General features: G+C 41.3%; 2 long non-coding RNA genes across 2 annotated transcripts in view; both read right to left on the reverse strand.

Annotated features, from left to right (window-relative positions):
- The window catches only part of LOC133242136 (uncharacterized), a 98,525-nt gene that overhangs the window by 43,278 nt on the left and 40,294 nt on the right, over positions 1-14,953 (reverse strand). The window lies entirely within an intron of this gene.
- LOC133242135 (uncharacterized) lies at positions 1,006-1,732 on the reverse strand. The gene is made up of 2 exons (XR_009734775.1): positions 1,550-1,732; positions 1,006-1,363 (listed from the first exon to the last, which is right to left on the reverse strand). It is a non-coding gene; the product is annotated as an uncharacterized LOC133242135 (long non-coding RNA).

Here is a 14,953-nt window from a genome sequence, read left to right on the forward strand (position 1 = left end):
ATATCATATGTGATTATCATATGTGAAACAGATTGCCAGTCCATGTTCAATGCATGGGACAGAGTGCTCAGGGCTAGTGCACTGGGATGACCTAGAGGGATGGAATGGGGAGGGAGGTGGGAGGGGGGGTCAGGATGGGGAACACATGTACACCCGTGGTGGATTCATGTCAAGTATGGCAAAAACCACTACAGCATTGTAAAGTAATTAGCCTCCAATTAAAATAAATAAAAAAATAAACTAAATTCCTTTGCTAAAAAGGGCCTAATCAATGTTGGCTTTGTGACCTCCAAAAACACCATTAATTTGCTTCCTTTTCTTCCCTCCTTCCTCCCCCGTCTTTCTTTCCTTTTCTTCTTACTATACATTTCTGAAAGTTTGCTTTCCATTTATAGTTATTAGAGTACTGGCTCTATTCGCCATGTTGTACAATACATCCTTGAGCTCATCTTACACCTAACACGGTGTGCCTCCCACTCCCCCGCCTCTGTATTGCCCCTCCCTCTTCCTCTCCCCACTGGTAACCAGTAGATTGTTCTGTATATCTGTGAGCCTCCATTTTTGTTATATTCTCTACTTTGTGGTGTTTTTAGATTCTATAAGTGATATCATACAGTATTTGTCTATCTCTGTATGAGTTATTTTACTTAATAGTATATCTTCCATGTTGTTGCAAATGTCAATATTCCATTCTTTTTATGGGGCAACTTCTTTCTATGCCTTTTAAGCAAATGGCACTGCCACCGCACACATGACATGGATCCCCAGCTAAGTTTCCATCTCTGGACTCACACAGAGAAACACCAAGTCCTCTTCCTCTTCTCCCAAGGGAAGTATATCTTTGAAGCTGAGTCTGGAACCAGTTTTTCCCCCCACCATGTTCTGGCAAACTGGACCTTCTGGTCCCATCTCCAACCCCACAGGACCCATCTCCCTCCCTCTTCACACATTTATCCCTGTCCTGCCCTCTCTACCTCCCACTCTCAGAGAACTCAGAGACAAACATACTTTCACATCAGGTTGATTTTATTTTCATTCTTAATGTATGGAGTTGGTATAATAGTCAACGTCTGTACTGTTGGCCAGTACTCAGCGGCAAGACCCCCAAAGATTTCTGAGGTCTCAAGCCACGCTCTGAAGTCACTGGCTGCCCACCGGTCCTGCTGGAATGACAGGCGTCTCCACACTCTCTGGGACCCCCTCTGGTCCATTCTGATTCAGCTCTTCATTCACCTTGGAACACTGGCTACAGAGCTTTGAGCCTCTGATTTGCTTGTTTCCTTGTGGTGGGCGGTTTCTGAGAAGTTTTCTTGGTCAGCTTTGCCTGAAGGTGATTATTCACTCTCACACTTACCCTGGCTACCTGTAGAAAACAAGAGAGGGGTAGAGAATGGCATTGGTTTGGGGAAGAGGGTGAAGGTGGACAGGAACGACAGCTTCAGGAGAAGGGGTGTGGGCAGAGAAGGGTTATGTGCCAGGCAAGGACAGAGGAGGGGGTCTTATGGGGTGGGGTCAATGGGCAAGAGGAGTTTGGGTGGGCTCAGCTCACCTTGACATGTTTTTTGGACCTCAATTGAGAGGAGGTCTTCATCCTTTTGTCCCAGGTAACAGGAGGCAGGTGTTTCCTAACTACTCTGGAGCCTTGTGGCTTCCCAGTCACCTTAGTCATTTTAAGGCCTCCCAGTGGTCTGCTCCAGAGCCCCTGAGCACCGCTATATATACCCCTCCCCAGGGAGACACACCTTCATGCTTTATGAGGTCAGCAAATCTCTTCCCCAGCCAATGGTGGCCCTGGGTGAGCCTTGACATCACAAAGCCCCAGCCTGACACCTCTAGCGGAGGATGGGGAGCAATTCAGATGATTTAGTGGGAGAAATAAGGCATTTGTAATGTCCCTTTAAAGCCTACACTCACCTGCCATCGTCATCTCTCTACATCAACTCTGACGGGTCACTTGGCAGGGAGAGTGTGTCTCCTCCAAACCTTACCTCACAGCCACACTATTCAGACTTTCATTCTGTTATCTCTCATCTTTTACTATTATGTAATTTTTAATATCTTGCCTAAAATCCCTCCATGATAATTAGCCTATGTTGAAGTTTTTGTGGAAATGTGAATTATCCACTTTCCTCCTACAAGGTGGCCTTAAAGCAAATTGAAGACCATTTAATTCTGGGCCACCTACCAGAAACCTTTTCCATCCCACCTCCTTTTTTCAGTGTTCACGTAGGTCTCCTCAGTTTTCTAGTTTCCAGTCTGAAACCCCTGTTTTCATTCTGTGAGACTGCACTGAATACACTTGCCCTTGGTCCACTTGGAGCTGTCTGGTTTCACATCTAGGACTCATGGTCACCTCACTTGGTGTACTACCGAGGCTTGCTTTTTAACAGTTTGGGGATGAGGCAGGTAAATGCATGCTTCAGGTTGTGCTGGGTGATCCCAAGAAGGAAATGACCACCTGTGACTGATTAGTATCCCCAGGAAGGGGTGGAGCTTGCTCAGATGTGCATAAGTCTCATGTGCGAAGGTCTTCTCAACACGTGCCCTCACAAATTCTTTTTCTCATCTTGTTTCCCTGCTGGCACCTCCATTGGAGCTTACCTCACAGTCAAGACCATGGTGGAATTCATTTCCAAGAATAGCTACCACAAGCTTCCATGTTCTTGGAGGAAACACTGAGTAATCATGTCCTGTCCATCTAGTTCCCAAGGTCTCTCATTGAGGTGGTTGGCTCTAGAGGAAAGGGGAATGAGTTGTGGGCTTATGAAAAACATAAGAATCTGACAAAATATATGAAAGGCAACAATGCAAATAAAGAATGGACAAAGGATTTTCACAGGAAATTCACCAAATAAATATATACTGAGGACAACTAAGCACACACAGGACACCAAAATGATGGCTCTAATGAAAGAACAGAGAAGAACAAATGGGATGAGTATGTGAAAAAGTTTGAACTTTCATGCATTGCTTATGGCAATACAAAATAGGACAGCCTCGGTGGAAACCACTTTGGAAGTTGCTTAAAAAGTTAAACATTGGGTTACCACATGACCCAACAATCCCACTCGTAGGTTTATACCAAGAAGAATGAAAAAAAAAAAAAAGTTTACCCAAGGACTTGAACTTGAATTTTCATAGCAGTCTTATTTCTAATAGTCAAAAAATTGAGATGAACAAGATGAAAAAACAAACCTGGAGTTGCACTCCTCATATAAGACAATATATACCTTAAAAATAAGAATAATACAAGAGATAAAGAAGGACACTGCATAGTGATCAAGGTATCAATCTAAGAGGAAGACATAAAAATTGTAAATATCTTCACCCAACGTAGGAACACCTGAATACCTAAAAAAAACACTAAGATACATAAAAAGAGAAATTGACAGTAACACAATCATCGTAGAAGACTTTCACACCCCACTCACACCAATGGACAGATCATCAAAACAAAATTAATAAGGAAACATGTCTTAAATGATATCTTAGATGAGATGGATCTCATTGATATCTTCAGAACATGCCATCCAAATGCAGAAGAATACATCTTCTTCTCAATTGCACATGGAACAGTCTCCAGGATAGACCACATCTTGGGTCACAAATCAAACCTCAGTAAAATTAAGAATTGAAATCATATCAGGCATCTTGTCCAACCAAAACACCATGAGACTAAGATATCAATTACAAGAAAAAAAGTGTAAGAAACACAAACACATGGAGATTAAACAACACATTTCTAAATCAACAGGTTACTGAAGAAATCAAAAGGGAAATAAAAAATTTTCTAGAAACAAATGACAATGAAAATACAACTCAAAACCTATAGGAAGCAGCAAAAGCATTTCTAAGAGGGAAGTTTATAGTAATACAATACTACCTCAGAAAACAAGAAAAACATCAAATAGACAACCTAACTTTACACCTAAAACAACTGGAAAACAACAAAAAATACTCCAGAATTAGTAGAAGGAAAGAAATCTTAAAGATCCAAGGAGAAGTAAAAGAAAAAGAAATGAGTAAGGATTTATAAAACTAAAAGCTGGTTCTTTGAGAAGAAAAGCAAAATTGTCAAACCTTTAACTAGTGTCATAAAGATAAAAAGAAGAATCAAACCAACAAAATTAGAAATGAAAAAGGAGAGGTTACAACAGCTGTTGCTGCTGCTGCTGCTGCTAAGTCGCGTCAGTCGTGCCCGACTCTGTGCGACCCCATAGACGGCAGCCCACCAGGCCCCCCTGTCCCTGGGATTCTCCTGGCAAGAACACTGGAGTGGCTTGCCATTTCCTTCTCTAATGCATGCATGCATGCTAAGTTGCAAACATAGGATTATAAGACACTATTATGAACAACTCTATGGCAATAAAATGGATAACCTGGAATAAATGGACAGATTCTTAGAAAAGCTCAATCTTCCAAGACTGAACCAGGAAGAAATAGAAGTTACGAACAATCCAACTACAAGCTCTAAATCAAAGCTGTGATCAAAAATCTCCCAAAAGACAAAAGCCCAGGAGCAGATAACTTCACAGGTTAATTCTATCAAACATTTAGAGATGAGCTAATGCCTAGCCTCTAAAACTCCTTCAAAAAATTGCAGAGGAAGGAATACTTCCAAACTCATTCTAAGAGGCCACCATCACCCTGATACCAAAACCAGACCAAGACAACACCAAAAAAGAAAACTAGAGGCCAGTATCACTGATGAACATAGATGCAAAAATCCTCAACAAACCTTTAGCAAACAGAATTCAAAAACACATGAAAAAGGTCATACACCATAATCAAGTTGGGTTTATTCCAGGGATGCAAGGATTCTTCAATATATGCAAATCAATCAATGTGGTACACCATATTAACCAATGGAAAGATAAAAACCATATGATCATCTCAGTAGATGCAGAAAAAGCCTTTGACAGAATTCAGCACCCATTTATGATGAAAACTCTTCAAAAAATGGGCATAGAAGGAAGCTACCTCCACATAGTAAAGGCCACATAGGATAAGCCCACAGCGAACATTATCCTTAATGATGAAACACTGAAAGCATTCCCCCTAAGATCGGATACAAGACAAGGGTGTCCACTTTTACCACTATTATTCAACCTAGTTTTGGAAGTCCTAGATACAGCAATCAGAGAAGAAAAAGAAATCAGTACCAGATAGGAAAAGAAGAAGTAAAGCTCTCACTGTTTGTGGATGACATGACACTTTACATACAAAGTGCTAAAGATACTATCAGAGAGTTACTACAGCTAATCAATGAATTTAGCACAGTCGCAGGATACAAAATCAATACACATAAATCACTTGCATTCCTATATATTAACAATGAAAAATCAGAAAGAGAAATTAAGGAATGAATTCCATTCACCATTGGAACAAAAAGAATAAATATCTAGGAAAAACTTACCTAAGAAGACAAAAGAAGTGTATACAGAAAACTATAAGACAGCGATGAAAGAAATAAAAGATGACACAAACAGATGGAGAAATAGTCCATGTTCCTGAGTAGGAAGAATCAATATTGTGAAAATGACTATACTACCAGATGCAATCTGCAGATTCACTGCGACCCCTATCAAGTTACCAATGGCATTTTTCACAGCACTAGAACAAAACTATGGACGGAGCTTCGTGACATTGTACAGGAGACAGGAATCAAGACCATCCCCAAGAAAAAGAAATGCAAAAGAGCAAAATGGCTGTCTGAGAAGGCCTTACACATAGCTGTGAAAAGAAGAGAAGTGAAAAGCAAAGGAGAAAAGGAAAGATAAACCCATTTGAATGCAGGGTTCCAAAGAATAGCACGGAGAGATAAGAAAGCTTTCCTCAGCAATCAATGCATAGAAATAGAGGAAAACAACAGAATGGGAAAGACTAGAGATCTCTTCAAGAAAATTAGAGATACCAAGGGGACATTTCATGCAAAGATGGGCTCAATAAAGGACAAAAACGGTATGGACCTAACAGAAGAAGATATTAAGAAGAGGTGGCAAGGATACGCAGAAGAACAGTCAAAAAAGATCTTCATGACCCAGATAATCATGATGGTGTGATCACTCACCTAAAGCCAGACATCCTGGAATGTGAAGTCAAGTTGGCCTTAGGAAGCATCGCTACAAACAACGCCAGTGGAGGTGACGGAATTCCAGTTGAGCTATTTCAAATCCTGAAAGATGATGCTGTGAAAGTGCTGCACTCATTGTGCCAGCAAATGTGGAGAACTCAGCAGTGGCCACAAGACTGGTAAAGGTCAGTTTTCATTCCAGTCCCAAAGAAAGGCAATACCAAAGAGTGCTCAAACTATCACAGAATTTCACTCATCTCACACGCTAGTAAAGTAATGCTCAAAATTCTCAGAGCCAGGCTTCAGTAATATGTGAACCGTGAAGTTCCAGATGTTCAAGCTGATTTTAGAGAAGGCAGAGGAACCAGAGATCAAATTGCCAACATCTGCTGAATCATAGAAAAAGCAAGAGAGTTTCAGAAATACATCTATTTCTGCTTTATTGACTATGCCAAAGCCTTTGACTGTGTGGATCACAATAAACTGTGGAAAATCCAGAAAGAGATGGGAATACCAGACCACCTGACCTGCCTCTTGAGAAACCTGTATGCAGGTCAGGAAGCAACAGTTAGAATGGACATGGAACAACAGACTGGTTCCAAATAGGAAAAGGAGTATGTCAAGGCTGTATATTGTCACCCTGCTTACTTAACTTCTATGCAGACTACATCATGAGAAACGCTGGGCTGGATGAAGCACAAGCTAAAATCAATATTGCCAGGAGAAATATCAATAACCTCAGATATGCAGATGACACCACCCTTATGGCAGAAAGTGAAGAAGAACAAAAGAGCCTCTTGATGAAGGTGAAAGAGGAGAGTGGAAAAAGTTGACTTAAAGCTCAACATTCAGAAAACTAAGATCATGGCATCCAGTCCCATCACCTTATGGCAAATAGACGGGGAAACAGTGGAAACAGTGGCTGACTTTGTTTTTCTGGGCTCCAAAATCACTGCAGATGGTGATTGAAGTCATGAAATTAAAAGATGCTTACTCCTTGGAAGGAAAGTTATGACCAATTTAGACAGCATATTCAAAAGCAGAGACATTACTTTGTCAACAAAGGTCCATCTAGTCAAGGCTATGGTTTTTCCAGTAGTCATGTATGGATGTGAGAGTTGGACTATAAATAAAGCTGAGCACTGAAGAATGGATGCTTTTGAACTGTGGTGTTGGAGAAGACTCTTGAGGGTCCCTTGGACTGCATGGAGAATCAACCAGTCCATCCTAAAGGAGATCAGTCCTGAGTGTTCATTGGTAGGACTGATGTTGAAGCTGAAACTCCAATCCTTTGGCCACCTGATGCAAAGAACTGACTCACTGGAAAAGATCCTGATGCTGGGAAAGATTGAGGGCAGGAGGTGAAGGGGACGAAAGAGGATGAGATGGTTGGATAGCATCACTGACTCAATGGACACGAGTTTGAGTAAACTTTGGGAGTTGGTGATGGACAGGGAGGCCTGGCGTGCTGTGGTTCATGGGGTTGCAAAGAGTCGGACACAACTGAGCGACTGAACTGAACTGAACTGAGAACAAAACATTTCACAATTCATATGGAAACACAAATGACCCTGAAAAGCCAAAGAAGTCCTAAGAAAGAGGTGTAGAGGTGGAGGAATCAACCTTACTGGCTTCAGATTATACTACAGAAGCTACAGTCATCAAGAAAGTATGTTACTGGCACAGAAAACAGAAAAATAGACCAATGGAACAAGATAGAAAGCCCAGAAATAAATCCATGCACCCATGGGTACCTTATTTTTTTTAAATTTTATTTTATTTTTAAACTTTACATAATTGTATTAGTTTTGCCAAATATCAAAATGAATCCTCCACAGGTATACATCTGTTCCCCATCCTGAACCCTCCTCCCTCCCCATACCATCCCTCTGGGTCATCCCAGTGCACTAGCCCCAAGCATCCAGTATCGTGCATCGAACCTGGACTGGCAACTCGTTTCATACATGATATTTTACATGTTTCAATGCCATTCTCCCAAATCTTCCCACCCTCTCCCTCTCCCACAGAGTCCATAAGACTGTTCTATACATCAGTGTCTCTTTTGCTGTCTCGTACACAGGGTTATTGTTACCATCTTTCTAAATTCCATATATATGCATCAGTATACTGTATTGGTGTTTTTCTTTCTGGCTTACTTCACTCTGTATAATAGGCTCCAGTTTCATCCACCTCATTAGAACTGATTCAAATGTATTCTTTTTAATGGCTGAGTAATACTCCATTGTGTATATGTACCATAGCTTTCCTAAGAGGGCAAGAATATACAATGGGGCAAAGACAGCCTCTTCAATGAGTGGTGCCAGGAAAACTGGACAGCTACATGTAAAAGGATGTAATTAGAACACTTCCTAATACCATACACAAAGATCAACTCAAAATGGGTTAAGGATCTAAATGTAAGACCAGAAACTATAAAACTCTTAGAAGAAAACATAGACAGAACAGTCGATGATATAAATCAAAGCAAGATCCCTTATGGCCCTCCTTCTAGAGTAATGGAAATAAAAACAAAATTAAACAAATTGAACCTGATTAAACTTAAAACCTGTTTCAAAGAAAGGGAAACTATAAGCAAGGTGAAAAGACAACCCTCAGAATGGGAGAAAATAATAGCAAATGAAACACCTAACAAAGGATTAATTTCCAAAATATATGAGTAGCTCATGCAACTCAATACCAGAAAAAGAAACAACCCAATCAAAAAGTGGAAAAATGAAAAAGTGGAAAAAAGACATAAACAGACATTTCTCCAAAGAAGACATACATATGGCTAACAAATACATGAAAAGATGCTCAAGATCACTTATTATTTGAGAAATGCAAATCAAAACTACAATGAGATATCACATCACACAAAGCAGAATGCTCATCATCAAAAAATCTACAAACAATAAATGCTGGAGAGGATGTGAAGTAAAGGGAACCCTCTCGCACTGTCGGTGGCAATGTAAATTGATACAGCCACTATGGAAGACGTTATGGAGATTCCTTAGAAAACTAGTAATAAAATCACCATATGACCCAGCAATCCCACTCCTAGGCATATACCCTGAGGAAACCAAACTTGAAAAAGACACATGTATCTCATTGTTCATTGCAGCACTGTTCATTGCAGCACTGTTTACAATAGGTAGAACATGGGTGTGAGAGTTGGACTATAAAGAAGCCTGAGCGCCAAAAAATTGATGCTTGTGAACTGTGGTGTTGGAGAAGACTCTTGAGAGTCCCTTGGACTGCAAGGAGATCCAACCAGTCCATCCTAAAGCAAATCAGTCTTGGGTGTTCATTGGAGGGACTGATGTTGAAGCTGAAACTCCAATCCTTTGGGCACCTGATGCGAAGAGCTGACTCATTGGAAAAGACCCTGATGCTGGGAAAGATTGAGGGCGGGAGAAGGGGACAACAGAGGATGAGATGGATGGATGCCATCACCAACTCGATGGACATGAATTTGGGTAATCTCCGGGAGTTGGTGATGGACAGGGAGGCCTGGTGTGCTGTGGTCCATTGGGTCTCAAAGAGTCGGACACGACTGAGTGACTGAACTGAACTGACTGAGGTGGATGTATCTAGAACCTATTATACAGAGTGAAGGAAGTCAGAAAGCAAAAGATGAATATTGTATACTAACGCATATATGCGGAATCCAGAAAGATTGTACTGAAGAATTTATTTACAGGGCTGCAAATGAGAAATAGACATAGAGAACAGAATAATGGACATGGGGAGAGCAAAGGAGAAGGTGAGATGTATGGAGAGAGTAAAATGGAAACTTACATTACCATATGTAAAATAGAGAGCCAATAGGAATTTGCGGAATGTCTCAGGAAACTCAAACAGGGGTTCTCTATCCACCTAGAGGGGTGGGATGGGCAGGGAGATGCATGGAAAGTTCAAGTGGGAGGGGATACATGTATCAGATCAGATCAGATCAGATCAGTCACTCAGTCGTGTCCGACTCTTTTCGACCCCATGAATCGCAGCACGCCAGGCCTCCCTGTCCATCACCAAATCCCGGAGTTCACTCAGACTCACGGTCCATCGAGTCAGTGATGCCATCCAGCCATCTCATCCTCTGTCGTCCCCTTCTCCTCCTGCCCCCAATCCCTCCCAGCATCAGAGTCTTTTCCAATGAGTCAACTCTTCGCATGAGGTGGCCAAAGGACTGGAGTTTCAGCTTTAGCATCATTCCTTCCAAAGAAATCCCAGGGCTGATCTCCTTCAGAATGGACTGGTTGGATGTCCTTGCAGTCCGAGGGACTCTCAAGATGGCTAATTCATGTTGAGGTTTGAAAGAATATAAGAAAATTCTGTAAAGCCATTATATTAAAAATGTATTTACATTTTATTTAAAAGCCATTAAATTAAAACATTTAAAATTATTAAATTAAAAATAGTTTTATTTATTTTTATAAGTCCATTTTTCTCTTTATTTTTGAGCTATTTTAAAGCAAATTCCAGACCTTATATGATTTTACAAACTTCTGTCTACATATCTTAAAAGCACACAAGTATTTTCTTACTGCTATCACACTGACAAAGTTAACAGTGATTTTTAAATGTCATCTAATTTCTAGTCCACATTCAGAAATAAATTTTAAAAAGTAAAAACAGTTGAAATGACTGAAATGTCCATCAGCTGGTGATCGAATAAATAAAACATGCAAGGCAATATTATTTGGCCATCAAATGAATGGAGTTCTGATACATGCTATAGCTCTGAAATGATTATGTTAATTAAAAGAAGCCAGGCACAAATGGCTACATATTGCATTATTCCATTCATATGAATGAATATGTTCCAGATTAGGTAATTCTCTAAAGACGGAAAATAGAGGAGGAGATGCCAGGACCCAGATGAAGGGGGAAATGGAAAATGTCTGACAACTGGACAGTATTTCCCTTTGAGGTGATGAAAACATTCTAGATTGAGGTAGTGGTTATGGTTATGCAACCTATGAAGAATTTACAAATCAATGAATTATACACTTGAACTGGTAAATTCATGCTACATGAACAACATGTCAATAAATAAAAAGTTTTGTTTCAAAAAACTACTGAACTTAGCTTCTATGTTCAGGAATATTATCCTTCAAAAATAAAGGACAAGTAGATATTCTCATTGGAGAAGGAAATGGCAACCCACGCCAGTATTCTTGCCTGGAGAATTCCATGGACAGAGGAGCCTGGTGGGCTGCTGTCCATGGGGGACACAGAGTCAGACACGACTGAAGTGACTTAGCATGCATGGATGCATTGGAGAAGGAAATGGCAACCCACTCCAGTGTTCTTGCCTGGAGAATCCCAGGGATGGGGGAGCCTGGTGGGCTGCCGTCTATGGGGTCGCACAGAGTCGGACACGACTGAAGCGACTTAGCAGTAGCAGTAGCACACTGTTGTAGTTTTTGCAGGGAGACGGTTTCTCCTTCCGTTCCACACATAACTGGAGGTATTCAGCTGTTGTTACTGTCACAGCAATGGTTCCCGAATCTGTTGAGCACATGCCTCTTGATACAGGAGGTCCTCTGGATTGTGAATTGCACAGGTATTTGTGGGGATAGCTTTATTCCACCTTTCACCTTTTGGCCTCTCACCCACAGACTCCCTTTGCTAACCGTAATTTTCCTACCAGGAGTGTAAGTACATTTCACTTTTGTTTAGGTATTCATCGCCATCGATGTTTTTTTTAAATCCCCCCTGGAAGGTACATGATGTGGTATCTCTTTAATCCACACTTCTTTGCTTACTGGGCTTTGCTCTAAATTTCATTTAGGAAAAAATGGCATTTTTTTTTTTTTTTGTATTTTCATAATGTTGGAGTCATATTTCATTGGGTATCTCTGTCTCATTTCTTTCTCTTTTTGTCTGCACTCAACAATTCTCTTTCCTTTCATCTCTTAGGCGATGTGAATGCTGCTGCAGTGCATGTTTGTGGGGGTGGGCGTGTAGGCCTATGTTTTCCATGATCTGTTGATTTCTCAAATAATCTAGGAATAGAACTGACATATGACATCATCTGTCTCATTTTTGATTCCCAGGCCCTTTGACAGTCATGCTCATAAAGGCTCTGACTGCTTACCTCCCACCAGTAGAATATAAGGGTCCCGTTTACTAATACTGCCCTCCTCCTTCTTGCCTGTATAGTTTTGGATAGTGGCCTTTTTGGTTTCAGTATTGATATCACCTTGCTGTTTAAAATTTCGTATCACTGATAAGAAAGTAAATGAGTCACATTTCCAGAGCCTTCTTTCTAAGCATTAAATTGCATTTACCTGTTGAAGTTTCCTTCCTGATCGTGTGGTTTGTTCTTGTTTTTATTTCAGTGTACCACCCCTGGCCATTTTATAAAGGTAGGTGTCATTTAGAGCCTGCCCGCCTTGTGAATCTTCAGTGTCCATCAGCCCAAGGTTTAATGTTGCTGTTCCCGAGAGCGACCAACAGGTGGCAGCACTTCTTCGGGTTCTCCTCCTGTTACTATGGTTGCTATTGCTATTGCTAAGTCACTTCAGTCGTGTCCGACTCTCTGTGATCCCATAGATGGCAGCTCACCAGGCTTCCCCGTCCCTGGGATTCTCCACGCAAGAACACTGAAGTGGGTTGCCATTTCCTTCTCCAATGTGTGAAAGTGAAGTCGCTCAGTCGTGTCTGATCCTCAGCGACCCCATGGACTGCAGCCTTCCAGGCTCCTCCATCCATGGAATTTTCCAGGCAAGAGTACTGGAGTGGGGTACCATTGTCTTCTCCTTGTTACTACGGTAACTGCGTCTTTAGAGGCATGTGACATTTCCGCTTGAAAATGAGAGCAGAATGAGCTAGAGGAAGCCCATGGAAGCTTGAGTCTCCTTCCTTCTCAGTTTTATTGTAGTTCATATTTGCTGTTTAAAGAAGCTGATGTACAGAGTTGCCTTTGTTGTAGCTCTACCGATTCTTGCTCACATACATGGATACACAGAGGCATTCAGTAGTGGTTATTTCCTTCAACCTGCTCTCAGAAAGTGTTAGAGGCATGTGACGTTTGCACTTGAAAAGGAGGGTAGAATGAGCTAGAGGAAGCCCGTGGAAGCTTGAGTCTCCTTCCTTCTCAGTTTTATTGTAGTTCATATTTCTTGTTTGACGAAGCTGATGTACAGAGTTGCCTTTGTTGTAGCTCTACCGATTCTTGCTGCCGTACATGGATACACAGAGGCATTCAGCAGTGGTTATTTCCTCCGACCTGCTCTCAGAAAGTGTGTAGTACATCATTCTTGCTATGTCAGCCCCTGTGGATTATGTATTTGACAGGTATTTGTGGGAATCCGTGAATTTCAGCTTTCCAGTGTAAGCCTTCCTCTCACCCATCCCCTTTGCTAAGCATCAGGGCGTTCCCAGCACTGGGTGTCCATCTCACCTCTGTCAGGGTACTCACTGCCAGCAGTATTGTCTTTCCCATTTGAAAGGTAAATCCTATGACATAGCTCTAATCTGCCCTTCTTCACTGACTCTGATTATCACTACACTTGTCTGTACCTCTGACAATGACATTATTTCCTTGTTTCAATACCTGAGTCATATTCCATCGTGAACCTGTGTCCCATTTCTTGATCCACTGATCTCTCTGTCCCTGCGTATTTTCTTTACTTTCATCTCTTAGCAATGGGAATGCCCCTGCAGTGCATGCTCTGGGGCGTGTGGTTTTAAAAATCTGTGTATTTCTGAGATGTCTTTGGAATGGAGAGGCCATGTCATACTTTCTGTCTCTTTTTATCTATAAAGGCACTTGGACAGTGATTCTTATACTGGCTCCTCCCACTGATATTCCCCCCACTACTATAAAATGATCCCCCTGACTAATGTCAACCTACCATTTCTGGTCTGGAGTGTTGTCCATGGTGGCCTTTTCCAGTGCTAAGAGTTGATGGCTCATGGCCATTTAGCTTTTGTATCTCTGATAAGAAATCCTATGGAGCACTGTTGATGGGCTTTTGGCTTTTGGAAAGCATTTTGAGTTGTATTTACCTGTTGATGTTTTCTTTTGAGAGTTTCCCGGTTCTGTTTTTGTTTGTTTTTTTTTGTTGTTGTTGTTTTTATTTACTTATTCACTTTTGGATGTGTGACTCCTGACATATTCAAGGGTAGGTGTCATGTCCAGTCCAGCATCCTTGTGAATATCAGATGTCCATCAGTGATAAGTTTCAGGCTGTGGTTACAGAGAACGGCCTCCATGCTGCAAAATTTCCTTATTCCGTCCTCTTTTAGGTTGGCCTCCGCCACCTTGGAGCTTTTGTCAAGCCTTGTTATACATTAGAATAGAATGAGCCATAGAATGCCACCAAACCTGGTGTCTCCTCACTCTTGGATTTTATTTTAACTTAAAGTTTCTATTCTATTTTTAAGTTGACTGGCAAGGATGCTTTTGTTTTATGTGTACAGATTCTTGTTCCATGGCACTGAGAGTACCAGATCTATTCAGCTGTGCTGTTTTCACCTACATGAGATTAGAAAGTATTTCAACTGCCCCTCTTGTTGAAGTAGGTTTAACGTGTATTTTATACATATCTTTGGGAAGAAATTAACTCCAAGCTCCATACGTACCCCCTCCATCCACCAGGGTCCTCTGCTTCCCATAAGTTTCTTGCCAGGTTGGATATCCATTTAACCTTTGGGTGCTCACTGCTGTGGATTTTTGTATCCCACCTCTCCGTTACTTCCCATGATGTAACTTGAATTGACCCTCCTTCACTCAGTGTAATGATCTCTGAATTTTTCTTTATCCAAAGTGAAATGAACACCCAGTGCTGGGAACACACTGATGCTTAACAAAGGGGATGGGTGAGAGGAAGGCTTACATTGGAAGTCTGAAAATCATGGATTCCCAGAAAT

The sequence above is a fragment of the Bos javanicus genome, chromosome X (genome assembly GCF_032452875.1).
Source record: "Bos javanicus breed banteng chromosome X, ARS-OSU_banteng_1.0, whole genome shotgun sequence".
Lineage (NCBI taxonomy): Eukaryota > Metazoa > Chordata > Mammalia > Artiodactyla > Bovidae > Bos > Bos javanicus.